Consider the following 22693-nt stretch of genomic DNA (forward strand, 5'->3'; position numbering starts at 1 on the left):
AGGGGCGGATGTGGGGATCCTCCTGGAAAAATTCGCGTAATCTAGTGGGCGGGGCTGGAGGAAAAGAGTCAAGGCGCCGGGAAAGGGGCGGGGGCGGGGACGGGGGTGGGAGTGGGGGGGTTCGGCAAGCTTGGAGGCGGGGGGAGGGGGGGTGTTGCGGGCAGTGGGTGAGGCCCCGTGGGCCTCGAACCCTGATCTGCTGCTAGCCGGCGAATAACTGGAATTAACGGAGCAGGTTTAGTGTGCACGTGAGATACTCTGGACCTTTCCACCCGCCCCACCCGACTGCGGGGATAGTCACACAGTCACGTGCCGGGTGGGTCCCGGGGGTCGCACTTCGCTGGAGCTGGTTCCCGAGCCGCTGGCAGTGAAGTGACGGGGAAAGCGCGGGACCGGAAGGAGGGACGCGGGGCTCCAGGACTTCCAGCGCTTTCAGGCTAACACTGGATGCACACGAAATCACATGTTGAGCAAATATGTAAGTTTTAAAGCACACTGAGAAAACGGAAGCCTGTGTCTCCACATTATCCACGTGGAGCAAATATACGGGCGCTTCCCGGGTTGTAGCTACCCCTTGCTTCTTCCCTCGACCACCCCTGTCCTGAACTTTGTCTCTCCTTGACATTCTTAGTCATTTGATTATAGGTGGAGGCATTCCCAAAGGATATATTGTTTGACTTTTCTCTTTTTGAGCTTTATACAAATGATACACAGTCTTGTGGGATTTGCTTTTATCGTTGAACGTTTCTTTGATTCACCCAAGCTGTTAAGTGTAAGCAAGCTGTAGAACATTTATTTTCACTGCCGTAACATTGCGTTTCTGTGAAGTCGTTTATGTCCAGTTGTTTATCCATTTTTCTGTGGACACTTGTCTCCAGTATTTTGTTATTATTGGAGGCAAACTGACCATGAAGCTAATGAAATTGGAGTTTCAGGGCCCCTCCCATGGGTCTCGCCCATCGACCCGAAAGAGGAGCCTTGGCAGTGTGTTCCCATGGTCATATGTTTTTGTAAAATCTACAGAAGGAAGACCTTTGAACCACGATGGAAGAGGGCCACTTTCTCTTTACATTCCTGCGCCCCCTCCTTCAGCCCTTTTCAGCTTGGGTGATACACGGCTGCAGGCATTTGGGGTTGAGCCAAGGTGGGTTGCATCGGGGATGCGTTTGAGTTCAGTGGAGAGCATGTGTGAGGTTTGCAGTCTTTAATGTCAGGCTGTTGCTTTTCACCCCAGGGTAGGAAGGTGCATGAACAGATGGTCGTATCAGAATAGGAATGTCCCACAACATCCAGCGCCTGACCTATGTGTGTGTTGGGGCAGAAACCTAGTTGGAAGTGTAGGGAGCTGGAAGCGAATCTGAAAAAGCTCAGGTGTGTAAAATTGTAAGTGGAGGATCCAGTTCTGATCACGCTATGTTTATAAATGCACTTTACATGTTTTCTTTAATGATGAGAATCACGCAAAGTAAGATTTGTCAGATTCTCTGAGTTTGTAGGTCATAACCCTATAACAGAACTACAGTGAGTCTGCCTGGATGTGAAGACACATGTTTTCTACTTCCCAAATATTAATAATAATGTTCAGTGAACTATGTTAGAAGAAGGGCAATCTTCTCATTTTCTCTATGGAAAATGATATTATGGAAATCATTGTCATATAAAGAGGGGATTAAACCTATGCAGCCAAAAGAATGAAGGAAAAGGGTATAGAGGTGTGTGAGACAGTTAACTTAAAAACTAATATGGTACTTTCCTGGGTTTTGTCACATGTACAATTTGTTGTGATTTTTCTCCAATTACGTAAGCTCATGCCCGACAAAACCTGAGCCTGCCTGCGTGATACTCACAAGACTGGCAAGGGCCTTCCTGTGCACACCTCTTGCACTTGTCTCATTTGAACCTAGGAGTAACAGGACTGGGTCAGAGGGGTGGGGTAGACAGCTTTACACGATGATGCCAAAATGTTTTCAAAGTGCTGGTACCAATCTATACTGCCAGGAGCACGGATCAGCCCTTTCCTGTTATTCCACATTCTTTCCAATCATTGTTTTGGTCAAACTTCTTAATTTTTGCTAGTCTACTGAGAGTAAATTGGTACAAGATTATGGTCTTAATTTGCATTCTCTAATTACTGATAATGTTGAACATTTTTTCATGTGCTGATTGTTCATTCATGTTTCTTTTCCTCTTCTAAGCGGATACCAATCTTCTGTCAATTGTATGTGTTGCAAATATTTTCTCCCTGTTTATAGCATGTGTTTTCAAATACTTTTTTAAAATTTTGACTTCTGATTTTGAAAAAAAAATATCAAACTTACAGAAAAGTTTCAGGACTAATACAACGAACTCCTGTATACCCTTCACATAGATTCACAGTTTGCTGTATTTGTGTGTAAGAGAGACAATATATAAATTATTTTTGCTGAACCATTTGAGAATAAGTTACAGCGTGCACCTTTGAAAACAATGATGTTTCCTTATGTTGGCACAGAACAGTTTTCAAATGCAGGTAATTTAGCACTGATATGATACGTCTAATATACAGTCCACATTGAAATTTCATCAGTTGTTCCAATAATGTCATTTACACCAGGAGTCCCCAACCACCCCCCCCCTCCCCGGGCTACACAGCAGGAGGTAAGCGGTGGGTGAGCCAGCAAAGCAGCATCTGCGCTCTCCATGGCTGACATTACCGCCTGAACCATATCTCCCCACTACCCCCCCCAACCCCCGTCAGTGGAAAAATTGTCTTGCACGAAACCGGTCCCTGGTGCCAAAAAGGTTGGGGACCAATGATTTAGAGCAATCCCCCGCACCCCCAGGCCAGGGTCCAGTCCAAGATCTTTTCACTTTCTTTGTTTCTATACTATCTTTAGATAAAAATTAAGTTTAGCGTAGTTAAATATGTCTATCCTTTCCTTTGTAATTAGCAAACTTTGATGTCTTAAAAAAATCCTGGTCTTGCCAGGGGTTGAGGGGAGGGAGGGATGAATGGGAAAAGCTCAGGGAATATTTAGGGCAGTGAAACTATTCTGTGTGACACTGTCATGGGGTACACATGTCATTATACCTTGGTCCAAACCCGTGGAGTGTACAACAAGTGGAGTGAACCCTAATGTGAACCATGGACTCTGGGTGATGGTGATGCATGTCTGTAGGTTCGTTGAAGCAAACGTGCCATCTGGTAGGGGGGGGTGCGTTGATAATGGCGGGGCTGGGCCTGTGTAGGGGCAGCAGGTAGACGGGGCATCTCTGTACCTTCTCAGTTTTGCTGTGAACCTAAAGCTGCTCTAGAAAATAAAGTCTATCAAAGAGAAAAAAATATCCTTGTCCACCCTGCTATCTGAAAGGTATTTCTTAGAATTTGGGGGAAAATTTTAAAGTTTTGCCTTCTACATTTAAATCATTAATCCATAGGGAATTGGGTTTTGTCTGGTATGAAGTAGGGATCCATTTCCTTTCCTTTCCTGTTTTCCAGATAGCCAGCCAACTGTCCAGACACCATATATTGACTAGAATCCTTTCTCCAGTGACCTGCGGTACCATCTCTGGTCATATATCAAGGCCCCAAAGTGTGAACGTCTGTTTCTGGACTCACTCTTCTCTTCCTAGTTTTCTGTCGCTGTGCCAGTACCCTTCTGCCTGAATTACTATAGCTTTATACATTTTGCTGTCTGGTTGAGCAGGTTTGCTTCAGGATTGGCTTGGCTATTCTTGGCCCTTTTTCCGTGCATATACATTTTAGGATCCACTTGTCAATTTCCACACAAAGGTCCTGATGTGATTATGATTGGAAATGCATTAATTCTGTAGGTCAATTTAGGGGGAGAGTTGAAATTCCTATAGTAAGATTTTGCTATATATCTCTAGTTATTTAGGTTTTCTTTAATGATTTCTATAGAATTTCTACTTTTCTTTAGAGATACTTGCTCATCTTTGGTCAGATTTATTCTACATTCATTACAGTTTATATTATTATCATAAATGTGTCTTAAACTTATGTTTTTGTTTTTAATAAGACTTTTTGGTGACTTTTTGTTTATTTTTTTGGCTGCGTTGGGTCTTTGTTGCTGTGTGCGGGCTTTCTCTAGTTGTGACGAGTGGAGGCTACTCTTAGTTATTGCAGTGGCTTCTCGTTGCAGAGCATGGGCTCTAGGCGTGCGGGGTTCAGTAGTAGTGGCACATGGACTCAGTAGTGGTGGCACGAAGGCCCTAGAGTGCGGGCTCAGTAGTTGTGGCGCATGGGCTTAGTTGCTCTGCAGCATGTGAGATCTTCCCGGACCAGGGATCAAACCCCTGTCCCCTGCTTTGGCAGGCGGATTCTCAACCACTGCGCCACCACGGAAGTCCTTAAACTTATGTTTTTGAATTATTTGCTGGTTTATAAAAATGAAATTGATTTTCACATATTGATATTTTAGCCACCTTGCTAAATGCTCTTCATATTTCCAATAATATGTAGATTATTTTTAGTTTTCTATTTAGAGGGTCACATCTTAAGTAATGACAGTTTTGTTTTTCCTTTCCTTTTCTTTCTCTTACCTTATCATGCTGGCTACCATCTCCAGCACGGGGTTGACTACATGTGATGATAGCAGACATTCTTGTCTAGTTCCTGGTTTTAAAATACTTTAATTCACACGTTTCCTCATTAGGAATGATGTGTGTTGCAGTTTTTTCAAATACCCTTTATCGAGTTAAGGATGTTCTGTCTCATTGTGAATTTGCTAAAAGTTTCACCATGAAAGAGTACTGGATTTTATCAAATGCTTTTTTCCTTTTTTAATCTGTTGAGATCAGCAAAAGCATTTCCCCCTTATCTAGCAATATGAAGAATTATATTTATAATTTAAAGGTTTTTCAAATGTTAAACACCTTTATGTTCCTGAAATAAGCCTAATTTGTCCATAATATATTTTATATATCTGATATTTTATGTTAACATTTTGTTTAGGATTTTTAAGTTTATGTTTATAAGTAAAATTGATCTGTAATTTTCCTTTCTCACACTATCCATGGTTTTACAGGCATCAAAGAATGAATTGGGGAATACTTCTTTTTTTTCCTCCATTATTCTCTGGCATAAATTATATAATATGGAAATGACCTGTCTGCTGAAAGTTTGGCAGAGCTCCCTATAAATTATCTGGGTGTCGAGTTTTTTTTGTGTGGGTAGAAAGATTTTTACCTTTAGATTTATTGTTTTTCACAGTCATAGAACTGTTCAGCCTTTCTTAAGGAATTCTTGGGTCAGTGTTGCTAAGTTATATGTGTTTTAATGTTCTTTTCAACTGTTTCATATTTACTTTCAGAAAGTTCTTCATTTTATCTTTTTAAAATGTATTTTATATATAATATTATGTCTCTTTTTCATTAATACTGACTTGATGTTTCTCTCATTTTTTTTTCTTATTCCATCTCACCAAAAAGTTTGTCTCATTGTACGTTTTCCAAGAATTAACTTTTGACCTTGTTGATCCTCTTTATTGCAAGTTTGTTTTCCATTTCACTGCTTTATGTTTTTTCTCTCTCTACTACTGTCTTCAGATTATTCTATTTTTCAGTTAATGAGTTTAGCATATTCATCTTTAATCTTTCTGTTTTTCTAATATAAGCATCTAAGGCTATAAGTTTTCCTCAAATACTGCTTTTTCTGCATCCCACAAGTTTTGATACATAGTATTTTTATTCAGTTCTGGTATATTAAAATGTCCATTGTTATTTCTTCTTTAAACCATGAGTTATTTAAGGACTTTTATTTATTTTTATTTTTGGCTGTGTCGGGTCTTCGTTTCTGTGCAAGGGCTTTCTCTAGTTGTGGCAAGCGGGGGCCACTCTTCATCGCGGTGTGCGGGCCTCTCACTGTCGTGGCCTCTCTTGTTGCAGAGCACAGGCTCCAGACGCGCAGGCTCAGCAGCTGTGGCTCACAGGCCTAGTCGCTCCGCGGCATGTGGGATCCCCCCAGACCAGGGCTCGAACCCGTGTCCCCTGCATTAGCAGGCAGACTCTCAACCACTGCGCCACCAGGGAAGCCCAGGACTTTTTAATTCAAAACATATTTATGTTTTGTTCATATAAATTTGTGGCACTGTGGCCAGAGAATCAAAGATCCTTGAGGCTTGCTGTATGGGCTGGTCCATGGTCAATTTTTAGAAATAGTCTAAACCAAAGAAGAATGTTGCTTTCACCAGCAGGTAGATAGGTGTAGGGATGTGTATCAAATAAAGCAAGCTTGGTAGTTCAGACGTTTTACACCTTTACTAACGCTCATGTTCAGATTTGCCTATCAGTATGCCTATCTATCACCCATGAATAGATAAAATAGGTCAGTCAATCTCTTATTAAAATGGTGGATCTGTCCATTTTTCCCTGTAGTTCCAGCAATTTTAGTTTTGTGTATTTGGGGGCCATTTTATTTTAGAATCAGTGTGTACAAAGAAATTTAAGCATCAGTATGTCTTAGAATCTTAGATTTGAATACATTTACCAGAGTCCAATCATAGCCCCTGCCACTCTCCGTACCCAAACAGGAGGAGTTGTATTATTGCACATGACCAGTTGACTTATCAAGTACTTTTAGAGGCAGTGAACTTCTTACCTTACAGGGAAGCCCAGTTCTTCATTGGAGATCTCTGCTTGATTATAATTACCATTTAATTAGCCAGCATTATGCAAAGCATTTTACAAACATTCTGTTTAATTCTCAGTACAATCTTATAAAGTAGGTATTTTATCCGAATTGCACTAATGAAGAAACAGGTAACATTCACAAGTGTTTCTTTTTCTTTCTTTCTTTTTTTTTTTTTTTTGTGGTACGCGGGCCTCTCACTGTTGTGGCCTCTCCCGTTGCGGAGCACAGGCTCTGGACGCGCAGGCTCAGTGGCCATGGCTCACGAGCCCAGCCGCTCCGTGGCACGTAGGATCTTCCCGGACCGGGGCATGAACCCATGTCCCCTGCATCGGCAGGCGGACTCTCAACCACTGCGCCACCAGGGAAGCCCACACAAGTGCTGCTTTACGTTGGGCCTAAAACTGTGTGCCCTTAACTTTCAATCAAGGGACCTGGTTCTAACCATCGTTTCTAGCATTCCCAGCACTTTCTAATCCTTTGGAAACCTCAGAAATAGTTCAAGCTAATACGTGTTGCATAGCCCTGCCCTGCCTGACGCTCATCAGGTTTCTCATAGAAGATTTGGACCCTTGCTGTATACATGCCTCTTCTTACTATGACTTTAAGAAAACCAGTTAGTCTTTTTCTTCTGTTTTTTCTATTTCAAAAACTAGGCAATTTTTACATGTGGGATGTTTCATTCTTAATATATAGCCTAGTGAGTTAAACTCATTTCTGCACGTGAGTTAGGCATGCTACATGAAGCCTACTATTAAACATCAGGCCCTTCATCTTTTGGTGTTAATAAGTCAACCTCAGAACCACTCGGGCCTCACGTGTGGCTCTACCCCACCGTATGCTCTTTAGTGATGAGCTCAGAGTCAGATTTCCTCCTAGGTCTCACCAGAGCACAGTCTAATTAACCTAAGCTGCGACTCCCGCTTTCTGCACAAAACGTCTTCGCCGACATGGTTTTCAGACGGTCTTTTAATTGTGGGACCACGGGAAGCCTTACCCATGGTAGTTCACATGGGGATCACAGATGGCATGATGAATGCATTGTTGTGCATTATGCTTTATGGCAGGGAGGGGCAGGAAACTCTCCAGGGTGACTCAGTTAGACAGGAGTTGTGGAATGCGTACATCCTGCATAACCATGCTAAGCGTTGGCCTTAGGCTGTGTCTTAGAACCGGAAACGCTGCAAGAATGTGAGCCGACCTGTATGTTATCCTCACGCGCTGTTCAGACATGTACAGAAATAATAATGCCTATCGTTCTTTGATTCCGGGGACCTTCAGTCTCACACCTATTCGTTTATAGCTACTCCTTTTTTTTTTTTTTTTTTTTAATTGGGGTATAGTTGATTTAAAATGTTGTGTTAGTTTCGGGTGTACAGCAAAGTGTTTCAGTTATAAATATATATATTACTCCTTATTCCTTTAGTATGGGAGGCTTGGAAACCCGTATAACTTACATCGAGGGGAAGACAGGAAAGCACAGGTCGATAGCATTTGGCTGCCGTGGATCCTTTTTTCACTTGTATCATCACAATGAATCGGACCACAACTTGGACTCAACTACTTTCTGCTGTCGGTGACTTTTCCCGATAAACACTGTGACAAAGTCTTCAAGTTCTAAAAGTTGATTTACTCATTCAAGGGATTTCTGGCATCTACCACATGGCGAGCATAGGAATACAATGATGAACAAGAAAGGCATAGTCTCTGCCTTACAGTAGAGGTGGGGCGATAGTTACACAGTAAGTGCTGTGACAGGGGACGCACAGAATGTTGGAGGAGTGTGTAGGATGGCAACACAAACCAGACATGGGGAAAAAGAGAAGGCCTTCCAGAGGAAATGACACCTAAGCCGAGATCTGAAAGGCCAAAGATAAATTGGGACAATTGAAACAGGAAAAAGAGGAGGAGGGAAAGGCCCAAAGTGAGAGTATGGCACATCCAAGGAACTGAAGGAAGTTAGGTATCATCTGCTTAGGCCAGGTTCTGCTGCAGTAACAAGTGACCCCAAGTCTCAGTGACACACAACAACAACAATGGTTTATTTCTCATTCCTGCTGCAGTGTGGAGAAAAGATTGTTGGGCGTAAAACTGAGGGAGGAAGCTGAGGTAATAATTCAGGCTGGAGCAGACGGTGGCCTGAACTCAGGTAGAGGCCATGGGGATACAGAGGAGTGGACGGAATCAAGAGATGCGTAAGAAGTAGAGTTACTAGCTCTCCCTGGTTGACTGGATGTGGAGGGTGAAAGAAAGGAACCATGGTTGACACTCGAGTTGCTTTATTCTAACCACGGAGCAGAGCAGGAAGATTAAAGCTTTTATAGAGATGAATTTAATACACCCAATAGCATGATAAGTATTTTATTGTTAATAATTTTAGAAACGTCTTCCTACTAATCTTGAACACATCATAGAGTTGATGATCTTGGTAATCATATTCCTTCTGCCCAAACTCCTGGCACAGATATATTCACAGAACTACGTAAGTCTTGGCAGTGAGGCTTCTGGGATGCCAAATTAGGAGGTGTCTAGTTAAAACTAGGTGTGTGTTACAAATCTAAAACTTGATCCTAAAACTTGAACTTATGGGACTTCCCTGGCGGTCCAGTGGTTAAGATTTCGCCTTCCAGTGCAGGGGGTGCGGGTTCTATCCCTGGTCAGGGAGCCAAGATCCCACATGCCCAGCGGCCAAAAAACCAAAACACAAAACAGAAGCAATATTGTAACAAATTCAATAAAGACTTTAAAAATGGTCCACATCAAAAAAAATCTTAAAAAAACCCTCGATATGTATAGCTGATTCACTTTGTTATAAAGCAGAAACTAACACATCATTGTAAAGCAATTATACCCCAATAAAGATGTTAAAAAAAAAAAAAAAAACCCTCGAACTTACAAAGTCATTGGATGGTTAGAAAAAGTAGACTGGTACTGAGCGATTGTCAGGGAGGAAGAAATTTCCGTCTACCCTTCTAGGTTCTTCTGGATGGTCTAAGAATTAAATTGACATGAAACATTAACAGGAGAAAATCACGCAAAGTTTCATAACATGTCTTCATGGGAGAGATCCACAAAAACTGAGTAAGTCCCCCAAACGGCCAAAACCCTCACCTTAAATACCGTCTTCAACTAAAGACAAAAGAGGAAGTTGCAGGTAGTGGTTTGGGACCTCAGAGGGGAGGAAGGCCATTTACACGGAGATGGAAAAGCAAATGCTTGGTGAGGGAGTTTGCTGAGCCAGCAGATACAATGGGACAGAGTGGACTCCGGTCTCCAGGCCCTGCCGACTTCCCCACCACACCGGCCCGGCCCGTATTCTTTGCAGAGATCTCTGGTGATAGCTCTATTTTGGGAACAGGCCCTCTATCGAAATTCTTTTAGGCAGCTGGGGGAAGGTCAGAGTTTCTCCCTGCGTCTTTTGGCCTTGATTGTTTTCAGCTCAAAATAATCCATATCCCAAAGAGACATTTTGGGGTGGAAATTTTGGTCCCCTACACTATAAAGTCTGCATATGTAGACCTTAGCGAAGGGAGGTACATACAGTTTTCATTAGATTAAACACTGCAAAGCTGGTATACTCTGAAGACGTCATACAAGAGCCGTGCCCGTTGGAACACTTAGAAATCTGCCAGTGTGCGTCCATTTTCCAGAGGGAAAGATGCTGTGTGGACTGTCCCTTTCAAGATTAGGCCTGTTTCTGGGACATTATATTCTCAAGAGATCTTTTTTTTTCTTTTTTAAATATATATATATATTTTTTTGGCTGTGTTGAGTCTTCACTGCTGTGCGCGGGCTTTCTCTAGTTGCAGCGAGCAGGGCCTACTCTTCATTGCGGTGCGCGGGCTTCTCATTGTGGCTTCTCTTGTTGCGGAGCATGGGCTCTAGGCACGCGAGCTTCAGTAGTTTCAGCATGCAGGCTCAGTAGTTGTGGCACACGGGCTCTAGGGCGCACAGACTTAAGTACTTGCGGCATGTGGGCTCAGTAGTTGTGGCGCACAGGCTTGGTGGCTCCGCGGCATGTCGGATCTTCCCGGACCAGAGATCAAACCCACGTCCCCTGCATTGGCAGGCAGGTTCTTAACCACTGGACCACCAGCTAAGTCCCCTCAAGAGATCTTAAGTTTTTCCAAGGCAACTCTAAATTTCTCAGCAGTGGACAAATTGAGAGCGGCAATTCAGATATTCTTTTATCTGGCAATAATCTTCCTTCCTCCCAGCTTTCCCTGCCCTACTTTTCCTGCCGTGATCATTTTTCAACCACACTGGGACCACTAGTCTACTAATTTCTCTATTTTCTCCCAACATGTATGCCATCTTCTGTCTTCCTTTCCCATCGTATCCAACTTAGATTCTGTACTGTGGGGTTAACTTCGGCACACCTGCCACAAACCTTGGTGGTTTCGTTCAGTTGCTTCATTTGAAATGTTCACTTTCAGTGACAGTTTACCTAGTGCAGCAAAACAAATCAGTACTTCATATAGGAGAAGAAAATAACATTAAACTGAGATTTTTTAAGACAGGGGGAAGAGTTGGTTATTTGACTTTAAGTCAAGCTATCAAAAACTATTAGTTTTGAGATGTACCTCTTTGTGTAAGTCTATGATAAAATGTGAATTTAGAATTAGTCAAGATTTCAAAACAGTAATCTCCGTCTATACTGAGGGACGCGTAAGCTCTTATATGTATCAAGGACTTAAAAATATTCTTACATAGCAATTCCCACTCTAGGTTTTTTCCTTATAAACTAATTACTGATACACATAAGGTATATTTTGGGTGTATTTCTTTTTACGTCATTTGATGATAATGTTGTTGTGGTAACAGCCTAAATATTCACCAAAAGGGAATTAAATTAATATTGTATATCTGTACAATGGACTAAAAGGCAGCCATTAAAACTTATGTTGAATATTTAATGACATGAGAGGATGTTAGTGATTTCTTTAAAAAAAAGTTAAAAACTGTATTTAGTATGATCCAATTATTTTGAAAAATATTAACAAATACCCAGAAAAAAAGAGGGAGGAGTTGTGGCAAATATTAATAGTAGACATTTAGATCAGTGGAATAAAATTGAAAGTCCAGAAATAAATCCTTACATTTATGGTCAACTGTTTTTCAATAAGAGTGCCAAGAAAATTCAATAGGGGAAAGAATAGTCTTTTCAGTAAATGGTGGTGGGACCAGATATCCACATGCAAAAAATGAAGGTGGGTCCCTGCCTCACACTATACACAAAAATTCACTCAAAATGGATAGACTCAAATGTAAGAGCTAAGATGTTAAAACTCCTAGCAGAAAACATAGGAGTGATCTTCATGACCTTGGGTTAGGCAAAACCTTCTTAGATATGACACCAAAAGCACAAGGGACAAAAGAAAAAAATAGATCAGTTTAAAACTTTTGTGCTAGAAATGATGTCAAGAAAGTGAAAAGACAGCTCACAGATTGGGAGAAATGATTTGTAATTCACATATCTGATAAGAGGCTTATATCCAGAGTATATAAAGAAGTCTGACAGCCCAACAATAAAAAGAAAAGTAACCCAATTTTTAAAAGGGCGAACAGTTTGAATAGACATTTCTCCATAGAAGATATACAAATAGCCAATAAACATAAGAAAAAAACGCTCGACACCATTATTTATTAGGGAAATACAAATCAAAACCACAAGGAGGTACCACTTCACACCAACTAGGATTGCTATTTAAAAGAGAAAAATGACAGACACTAAAAAGTGTTATATGGAGAAACTGGAACCTTCTTACATTGGTGATGGGAGTGTAAAGTGGTACACAACCATTCTGGAAAGCAGTCTAGCAGTTGCTCAAAATGTTAAGCATAGAGTCACCACGTAACCCAGAAATTCTACTCCTACACTCCAGGAGACTCAAAAACAGGTGTTCAAACAAAAACTTGTACAGGAATATTCATAGCGGCATTATTCCCGACCCTCAAAACCTGGAAACAATCCAGTGTGCGTTATAAATGGATTTTTAAAAAGTGGCATATCCATACATTGGAATATTATTCAGCAATAAAAAATTAAGTACCGATACATGCTACAATTTGCATGAATCTTGGAAACATTAAGCGAAGCGAAAGAGGTCAGTCACAAAAGACCACATATTGTGATTCCACTTATATTAAAGGTCCAGAATAAGCAAATTTACAGAGACAGGAAGCAGATCAGTGGTTGTCTAGGGCTGAGTAGGGGGCGCTGTGTGGTAGGGAAAAATGGGAAGTGATGGCTAACGGGTTTCTTTTTGGGGTAATGGAATGTTCTAAAATTATATTGTGGTGATGGTTGTACAACCCAGTACACATATTTTAAAATATTTAACTATACACTTAAAATGGGTGAATTGTACGGTATGTGAATCTCAAGAAAGCTTTCTAAAGTGTTAATAGTAGCTCTTCCTGGAAGGTGAGCTTATGCTGGTTTTTATCTTTTTGTTCATCTGTATCCCCTGCAGTGAACAAGCGTTTCTAGTTGTAAGAAAAAAGAAAATTATTCGTTTCAATGGTTTGTCTCAGCGAGGTAACTTCTTAGAATTAAGTATAGAAGTTCTTGGGTTTAAGACCATTCTTTTTTTTTTTTTTGCCGTACGCGGGCCTCTCACCGCTGTGGCCTCTCCCGTTGCGGAGCACAGGCTCCGGACGCGCAGGCTCAGCGGCCATGGCTCACGGGCCCAGCCGCTCCGCGGCACGTAGGATCTTCCCGGACCGGGACACGAACCCGTGCCCCCTGCATCGGCAGGCGGCCTCTCAACCACTGCGCCACCAGGGAAGCCCCAAGACCATTCTTAAGTTAAATCACTGTCTTCAGAAGTAAACTGCTCCATTCTCCCAAGCCATTCCTACATCTTCTAACTGTCCTCTACTGTAAAATAGAGGAACGTTTTTGTTTTCTTTTTCCATCAAATAATGATACCTGGTGGGTGTTTCTACTTTTCTCGTCTTGTGTGGTGATTCATTCCAGGCTGAATGCCTTTCCATTTTTGACTTTTCATTGTTTGCTGCATCCCAAGAACCTCTGCACTTTAGAAATCTTAATTTGCAATGGTAATATATTCAGTGTGGTTTCACAAATTGGGTTTAATACTTTAATCCACTTTAACACGTCCTTCCCTTACCCCGTGACTGGTTAGCATTTGGTGGTAATCCCTTCACAGTGATAAATACAAGCAACAGTGTTTTGCAAAAAAAAAACCAAAACTTAAATTTCAATTTGACAGTATAATAATATACTGTGGGAATTAAAATGACTGTGTTAAAATAGATTATAAATAGTCTGAAAGATTATATAAAAGTATTTTAAAGAATTGGAGATTTTCTCTTTATTATAGCATATGTTAATATGTTGATTAATTCTTTTTTTGCAGGTGGGTGGATCAATCAGTATCAGATGATAACTGCGCTTAAGGAAAATAACTTTCAAGTCATACTTGCTTAAAAGAGATCTACTTAGTCAAAAGGCTACATTGCTTAAACAGTGAGAAAAATCCATGAATAGGTAATAATATCAAATTTTCTTCTTAGACATAGGCCATGAAATTAGAAATAACTACATTAAAAAGGGGGAGGGGGGACCAGACCACAAAATCTGCTATAATTCATAGAAAAACACTTCCGAAAGTTAAAGGCAGTATAAAATAGAAATTATTATTATTACTATTATGTGAAGCAAGAAGATATATGTTCTTAAAGAGCATGAACATAAGCCTTTGCAAGAAATTTCAAGTTGAAGGTTTTTGCTTATGTTTTTGAATTTTTATCCTTGAAGTCAGTGTTCTGAAAACCAGCCGGAGTTCTGCAGAGGCGCCTGGAAATTGGGAATGTGGGTAGCAGCCTTCAGTTTTCTACCAAGGGGTGATTTCATTTAAATACTCGGTCTGGAGCTTAAAAAAAAAAGGGAAAAAAGCTTGGAAACCAACGCTGGTTTTTCAGTGACCACTTACGTATAAACGTTTACATCTTTGCAGTTGTGACCTGCCCCTGAATTCTAAGGTGGAAAAGGGAAAGCCCTTATATGGCGATGCAGGCAGACCCGCAGCTGGGCTAGAACCCGCTGTCAGAAGTGTTTGCTACATAACAGCCCAGATTTGTGTCAAAGAGCGGAGGATGCAGTTGTGTGTGTACCCCTTGGAGACTTTGCTTAAGCAAAAGACCAGAGGATGGTGCGTCGGAGAAATGCTGTCAAGTACAAGATACACGGTTCCACTCAGGATTATTATGTCATACTTATTTTGGAGGAAAAAGAATCACACTGAGGCTTTATCAGAGCCCTTTGCTAAGATTGCCTGCCTGTCTCCTGTCTGCCTCACCTGCTGTAATTCCTTGAGGGTAGAGACCCTGAATTTTCCCCTTTTTGTCACCAACACCTTTGTAAGCCCTGGCACATCAAAAATATTTGAATGATTTACAAGGATGTAATAATCTACCAAGTTACCAACTAAACGATAAGAATTTATTTTCCAGTTTAAGGTAATTGGTGACTCTCAGAGTAGAGAGAGCTGCTAACAGGAGCTGTTTGCAGATTCTCATTGGGTAAGATAACAGCCAAAGGGAGTTCCTGGCCCCTAATGTTCTCCACCTTAAACATTCTTGTTCCTACACCTAGAGTATCTCCTTTTTATTCATTTTTAAATTTTTATTTATTTATTTATTTTTGGCTGTGTTGGGTCTTCGTTGCTGCGCACGGGCTTTCTCTAGTTGTGGCAAGCGGGGGCTACTCTTCGTTGCCTCATTGGGGCTTCTCACTGTGGTGGCTCCTCTTGTTGCGGAGCACGGGCTCTAGGCGTGTGGGCTTCAGTAGTTGTGGCACGAGGGCTCAGTAATTGTGGCTCGCGGGCTCTAGAGCGCAGGCTCAGTAGTTGTGGCGCCCGGGCTTAGTTGCTCCGCGGCCTGTGGGGTCTTTCCGGAGCAGAGATTGAACCCGTGTCCCCTGCATTGGCAGGCAGATTCTTATCCACTGCACGACTAGGGAAGTCCCAGTATCTCCTCTTTATAAGAGTGGGTCGTACAAAAGCTTGTACCACAAACTTGGTTAGCTTGTTTCTCTGAACGGTAATAGATTTAGATAAGTATGCCACTTGGATTATTCCCAAAAAGCATTACAAATATTTCTGGATTAGGATTCAACTTTGAGAAACGTGAAGATGCTACATTTACTAAATCAAATAAGACTTCCCTATGAATATGGCTGCTGCAACTTTACCTCACTTGCTTTCTGTAAATAGCCAAGTATCAATTTGTATGTCTATAATTATAATTTTCATCTTGTGAGTAAAAATGTCAGTATTTAGTTTACCTTGCAATTACTTTTAAAACAACCATATGCTATAATCTGAATGTTTGTGTCGTCCCAAAATTGATCTGTTGAAATCTTAACTCCCAACATTATAGTCTTAGGAGGTGAGACTTTGAGGAGATGCTTAGGTCATAAAGGTGGAGCCCTCATGAGTGCGATTAGTGTTCTCATAAAAGAGACCGCACAGAGCTTCCTCGCCCCTTCCATCGTGTGAGGACACGGTGAGAAGGCACCATCTATGAATAAGGAACTGGACCCTTGCCAGACACCGAATTGCTGGCACGGTGTTGACCTTGGACTTCCCAGCCTCCAGAATTATGAGAAATAAATTTCTTTTGTTTACAGAATGACAGTCTGTGGTACTTTGGTAGAGCATCTGGAACAGATTTAAGACACCGTAGTAGCTTAAATATGTTATACAGTAGGATGTGGAATCGATTTCCTTTTACAACGTAAAAAATTGGAAAATGAATGTAATAAATCATTTTACTTAGCCTTTCTTATGTTTATCTTTTATGTAGATAGATTTCATAATGACAAAAAAAAAGAAGAAAAGAAAAGAAGGAACCATGAGTCACCCACAGGGAACTGTGACATAATAAGAAATATGTATTTGGTGTCTACACTGGCTTCCTGGCACGGAGCTCCTGAAACACTTGGAATTTCTTGAGTGATCGGGTAAAATGAGGCCTCTTTGCTTATTTATAACTAGCCTCTTTCAACCACACCTGAGTTTACGTTAATGAGGTGACTTAGAAAAGACCCTAAGGATGGGACTGAAGGGAGGCTGGGTTGATTAGAGGGTCAGACCTTTCAGCCCCACCCACTGACCTCGGGGGAGGGGCGAGGGGCTGGAGATGGACTTAATCACCAATGGCCAATGATTTAATCGATGACGCCTAAGAAATGAAGCCTCCGTAAAAACCCTAAACAACAGGTTTTGGAGAGCATCTGGGTTGGTGAACACGTCAAAGTGCTTGGAGTGGTGGGCATGGATGCCCCACCCCTCCCCCCATACCTGTGCATCTTGTCCCTCTGGCTGTTCCTGAGTTGTATCCTTTCTAATAAATGGGTGACAGACAGTAAGTGCTTTCCTAACTTCTGTGAGCAAATGATCAAGCTGAGGTGAGGGTTGTGGGGATCTCTGATTTATAGCTGGTTGGTCAGAAGTACAGGCACCCGGGATTTGCAGCTAGCATCTCAAGTGGGGGATGGTCTTGTGGGGCTGTGCCTCTAGCCCGTCTGCACTAACTTTGGGTAGTTAGTGTCAGAATTGCTTAATGGGACAGAGAATCCCACACATCTGGCCTCAGAAGTTTTGTGAGTAGAAGAAATAGTCCTAGTTTTCTTTTAGGAACCAACCTATCATTCTAACAACTTATAAATAAAGAGAAAGAATCAAACACTTGTCTGGCCTTCCTGTACAAACTGTACCTGAGGGTAACCACTAGTTGATGAAATGGTTTCCCTTTGTAGAGAGATTCCAGCTAAGAAGCGAAGCAGGCCTCATAGATCCAGAAATATCACAGGGCTGCAGCCTCCAGTGAAAGAGCGGGTGTAAGCAAAGATCACCAACGGCTGCTAAAAGCATTAGGTGAAAAAAAGGACAGAACTTTACAGTGTTATGAGTCAGCCTGGCAGGGCCTGAGCCCTCTGAACAATCCCAGCGTCACAGAAACAGACAGATATTCCGTGCTTCCCGATGGAAGTACGCAAAACCACTTACACAGCATTCACGCCAAAGAAATTGAACCTAAATCTGATTGAGCCTCTAGATGTATGAATTTACAGAAAATATAAGAGACAGAGGAGGCTTTTAAACAACATCAGTGCCATGCAATTAGCAAGATTCAGACTGTGGAAAAACTTACAGGAAAAAATGACAAATACATTTCAAGGAAAAGAAAGGAAGTGAGCCTGACTGAAACAGAGGAGGAACCCATGGCTTAGAAGAGACATAGAAACCGAATGTAACACGTGACCCTTATTTGGCTCTTAACTTAAACAAACTGGTCGTTAAGAAAGAAAAACATTCAAGAGCTACCAAGAAGGCTTTCTCTACTAAAGGCAGAGACAGGGTCACAAACCCCACCCACTGTCTTTGACTTTTCTTGGCTTAAATCCTGTAATTAAGGAGGTGTGCCTTTTAGTTCAACCTTTTTGTCCAGAGCTCACACCCTTTACAAGTCAGCACATCAAACCTCCTCAGTCACAGATTCTTAGACCGCTGAGTTCCTGAGCTTGTTTCCCAAGGGCGGGCGTCAGTGAAACATCTGACGTCAGTGATGATTTTTCTAAAAGTCACCGACTTCATGAGTGGACTGAGCTCCCTGGTCTTTACACATTCGATTCTTCAGAGTCGACCGCAAGTGATACGCTGGTCAAGGGGGTTGGAGCAGGCCTGGCGAAGTTCTGATTTCTTGTTTGTTTTGTCTTCGGAATTTTTTTTTTTTTTCTGTATGTCTTAATAGGAATGAACGAGAGTTCAGAAGACCAAATATTTCAAACCGACCAGTGAAGCCCTTTGGTGCGGTTTTGACTCCAAAGCAGCAAGACCGTCTCCTGGTCTCCCAGGGCCCTGTGCCACGGGGTCACTTTTCAAATTAAGGTGAAATCCAAGTGAAGGTGGAAAGGCAAGGTGTGAGGTCCTTCGACAGCATCCCTGGTAGGTAACCATCCACTCTCTATAAACACCTCCAATGGCAGGAAATCTTGGCCACATTTTATGAAGCTTCACTGTTGTCTCACCAGGAGCCAGTCTGCCCCATTTCCCAGGACAGCACTTCGAGTCTTAGAGACGGTGTTCTCATCCCCACCCCGAGTCAGTGATTCCTACCTGGAGTCTAGGGAATGTGAGGGGACAGCCATCCTATTGGACAATATCAGCTCCTTGGAACAGCCAAGGTTAGCATCTGGGGGCTTTTCCTTAGACGCCGTGATGCCCTGCTGAGGTTAGAAATTGATTTCAGTGGTTAGAAAGCGAGAACACACACTAAAATCTGTAAAAATGGTTTTATTTTATTTTTTTTAAGATTTTTTGGTTTTGACGTGGACCATTTTTAAAGTCTTTATTGAATTTGTTACAATATTGCTTCTGTTTTATGTTTTGGTTTTTTGGCCACGAGGCATGTGGGAGCTTAGCTCCCCCAGTGCAGGGGGGTGTGGGATTGAACCCACAGCCCCTGCGTTGGAAGGCGAAGTCTTAACCACTGGACCACCAGGGAAGTCCCTGAAAGTGGTTCTAAAACCACTCTCTTTAAGTTTTCTCTTCCCCAGGGTAAACATTGCTTGCTCTTTGAAATATTGGTAATACAGGTTTATATATTTTTAAAAATATAATAAATAATGAAGTATAAATTATATATAAGAAATTACATGTATATTATATTAAAATATATATGTATATTATTAGAAAAGGGTAGCCTAACCCACACTCACTTTTAGGACAAGACCTAGCGACTGTACACATCACTTGTCCTCACAGCTCATTGGCTGGAGCGTTGCCACGTGGCTGCACCTGCTGTCAGGGAGCTGGGGGAGGTAGTGTGTGTCTGGCAACCCAGGTGCCGGGGTAGAACTTTCCCTGCTCTGGAAGGAGGGAAGAGGCAGCGTGGGGGGCTCTTGGCACCTCTGCCACGATGACTGTAAATTGAAGCTATGCGACCACATAGCATAATGACAGCGTGTCCTGATTTTGTCACCAGGCCCAGCGGTGAGGCTGCGTAAGGGTCACGGGAGTGGAGACACGCAGAACGGAGCCAGTATTCAGTTCAGGAATCATAGGATTTAGTGCATGTGATGAGCACACAGCACAGCTTAGTAAGAGTAGGGAAAACAGAGAAGGGGTACCGACCTCGCCAAGGAGAAGTCCGGGAGGAGGCAGCTCAGCGCCAGCAGGGTCCCTGGTTGCTGATGGTTTCAGGACATCTGTGAGTGGGACTCGCCCTCGTCTGGGACAGGGCCTCGGGCAGCGCCTGGACATTCCGCAGTGTCTGGTTGGGTCCTCCAGCCAAGAGCCTTCAGTGTCCGACTCTGGGGGGTCTGCCTGGAGGTGGGCAGGTGCTGCCCCAGGGCCTCTCGTCTCCAGCAGCTACTCCGTGCCAGCGAAGGTTTCCGTGATGTTACAAGGCAAGTCCTTAAATTCATTCTCTAATTCTGTGAGTCTCTTCCTGTTTTGTAAACAAGTTCATTTGTAGCATTTTTCTTTTTAGATTCCGCGTATCGATATCGTATGTTTGTCTTACTAACACAACATTGTTAATCACCTATGCTTCAATATACAATAAAAATTAAACAAACAAACAAAAATCTAAGTCCTCATCTAAAGGAACAGCTCTTAGCTCACCATACGGACGCACTCACGGTCCGGCACCCGACGCTTTAGAACAACTAGCCTGGCAGTTGACACTGGCCGTTGGGACTCCACTTTGACTGCTGAACAAAGCTTGAATCCGAGGAGTTTCACACCACATAAGCAGGAAGCGCAGACTGCAGCGCAACCGTCCTAAACGGAGAGTTTCACTGAAATATTCAAATACGAGGAACGTGTGTGAAAGACGTTTGTTCTTGGCTGACTAACACCCGTTCAGTCCACCTCCAGTCACAATTCCGGGTTTTGTTTGGGAATCTAGTCTTCCCCTCTGTCCATCTGGTTGAGGGGGAGTCTGGGGGTGGCTTGTGACCTAGCCAAACCTCTCAGAGCCCCACAGTCCCTAGACAAGCGTGACTGGGTCGGGATTGGCACGTGACTCATTCCAGCTACTAGAAAAGCAGGTTCCTTTAATTCTGCTGCCATCTTGCCATGTGGAGCATATGACAATGAAAGAACTTTTTTTTTTAGCCCAGGATCCAGCCACGTTTCGCGTCTGCTCTCCACTGGGGCTTCTTAGCCACGAGATCCAGGAAATCCTCTTCTCCATCCCTGTTTTGTTTTTCTCCTTACACCAGTTTGTAGTGGGGTTTCTGTAATTTGCAGTAGAAAAAAATCCTAACGGGTACATTTGAGATTATTCCTAACTCTCCTAAATGGAAGATAACACAATAAACAATTAAAATAATTAACTAAGATAATTAAAAACCAAGTAAACTATCTGACTAGTTCATCTACCCGCACGAATGAACTGTTATGTAGCAGAGATATACAGAGCGCCATTGTTCTGCACTGTGCTACCAGAATCTGAAGCCCTAGCCTGATCACAGGCTGCAAGAATTCTTTGCCACACGTTGCTCGGTAACGAATATTACTGTAGATTTAAGAGCTTGAAAATTCCGTCATTATCAAGAATTCGGCCTGAAATCTTTCTGGAACGACGTGGGAATATAAATAAGTTTAAAAGGCATCAAGCCATTCCTTCCTCTTTCTAACAGCTTCTTTTCTAGGAAGTCAAACTCTCCTTTTACACAGACCCCTTGTTCTCACCCTGTGGTTCTTAAAAGACGCCAACGATACTTCTTCTTACCACTTACACTGAATAAATAATTCAGGGTAATATAATACCCAGTGGAACTTAGAACTGATAGACTTCTTCCAAGTCCTTTAAGATGTATCTTCAAAAGAAAACACTGAAGCACACTTTTATGGATTCCTCTATTCTTCCTAATAAGGTCAAAATAATAACAACACTCATACTTCACATTGTCTGTTTGGCAAAGGCCCGTTTGACCGACAGGGTGGTGCTGGTAGTAGGCACGTGAACCCTGCAAGGCTCCTGCCTTGTGCGAGATTAAGGGACGCAGGCAGAGGGGAATGGAAAGGTGTTCTATCACATCTTCTCTAACGAACGACCGCATCAGAGTTACCTTAGAAACAAAGGGTTTATCTCATCTTAAAGATGGGCAGGGACTTCCCTGGTGGTATAGCAGTTAAGAATCCACCTGCCAGTGCAGGGGACATGGGTTCAATCCCTGGTCCAGGAAGATCCCACATGCCGCGGAGCAACTAAGCCCGGGCGCCACAACTACTGAGCCTGCGCTCTATAGCCCGTGAGCCACAACTACTGAATCCCTCGCGCCTAGAGCCCATGCTTCCCAACAAGAGAAGCCACTGCACAGAGAAGCCCTTGTACTGCAACGAAGAGTGGCCCCCGCTCACCGCAACTAGAGAAAGCCCGCGCGCAGCAACTAAGACCCAACGCAGCCAAAATTAATTAATTATTTTTTTAAAAAAGATGGGCAGGGCTTCCCTGGTGGCGCAGTGGTTGAGAGTCCGCCTGCCGATGCAGGGGACGCGGGTTCGTGCCCCGGTCCGGGAGGATCCCACATGCCGCGGAGCAGCTGGGCCCGTGAGCCATGGTCGCTGGGCCTGCGCGTCCGGAGCCTGTGCTCCGCAGCGGGAGAGGCCGCAACGGTGAGAGGCCCGCGTACAGCACAAAAAAAAAAAAAAAAAAAAAAAAAAAAAATGGGCAAAGGAGGGAATTCCAGTCCTTTTCAGTAACCCATGTAGTTACGTAACAAGCCTCACAAGAAGTTAATCAACTATGTTTTATCCAAATCCGTTGGGTTGAAATTCCTCTGTCCTCAGTGGAATTAGAAAGCTACTGACTGTCATCAGTGGGAGGCCCCGTCATGTATTTGAACCCTGTATTAAAAGCTCTGTTTTGGGGCTTCCCTGGTGGCGCAGTGGTTGAGAGTCCGCTTGCGATGGGGGGGACGCGGGTTCGTGCCCGGTCCGGGAGGATCCCACATGGCACGGAGTGGCTGGACCCGTGAGCCATGGCCGCTGGGCCTGCGCGTCCGGAGCCTGTGCTCCGCAA

General features: G+C 42.9%; 1 long non-coding RNA gene across 2 annotated transcripts; it reads left to right on the forward strand.

Moving 5' to 3' along the window:
• The first annotated feature begins 163 nt into the window (after window positions 1–163).
• On the forward strand, window positions 164–21823 carry LOC116744477. Of its 2 annotated transcripts, XR_004347058.1 has the most exons (5): window positions 164–478; window positions 14014–14144; window positions 16463–16619; window positions 18413–18606; window positions 19646–21823. It is a non-coding gene; the product is annotated as an uncharacterized LOC116744477 (long non-coding RNA). The 2 variants fall into 2 exon arrangements; XR_004347057.1 differs by lacking the exon at window positions 19646–21823 and having other exon boundaries at window positions 18413–19435.
• The last annotated feature ends 870 nt before the right edge of the window (window positions 21824–22693 follow it).

Source organism: Phocoena sinus, chromosome 1, assembly GCF_008692025.1.
Source record: "Phocoena sinus isolate mPhoSin1 chromosome 1, mPhoSin1.pri, whole genome shotgun sequence".
Classification (NCBI taxonomy): Eukaryota; Metazoa; Chordata; class Mammalia; order Artiodactyla; family Phocoenidae; genus Phocoena; species Phocoena sinus.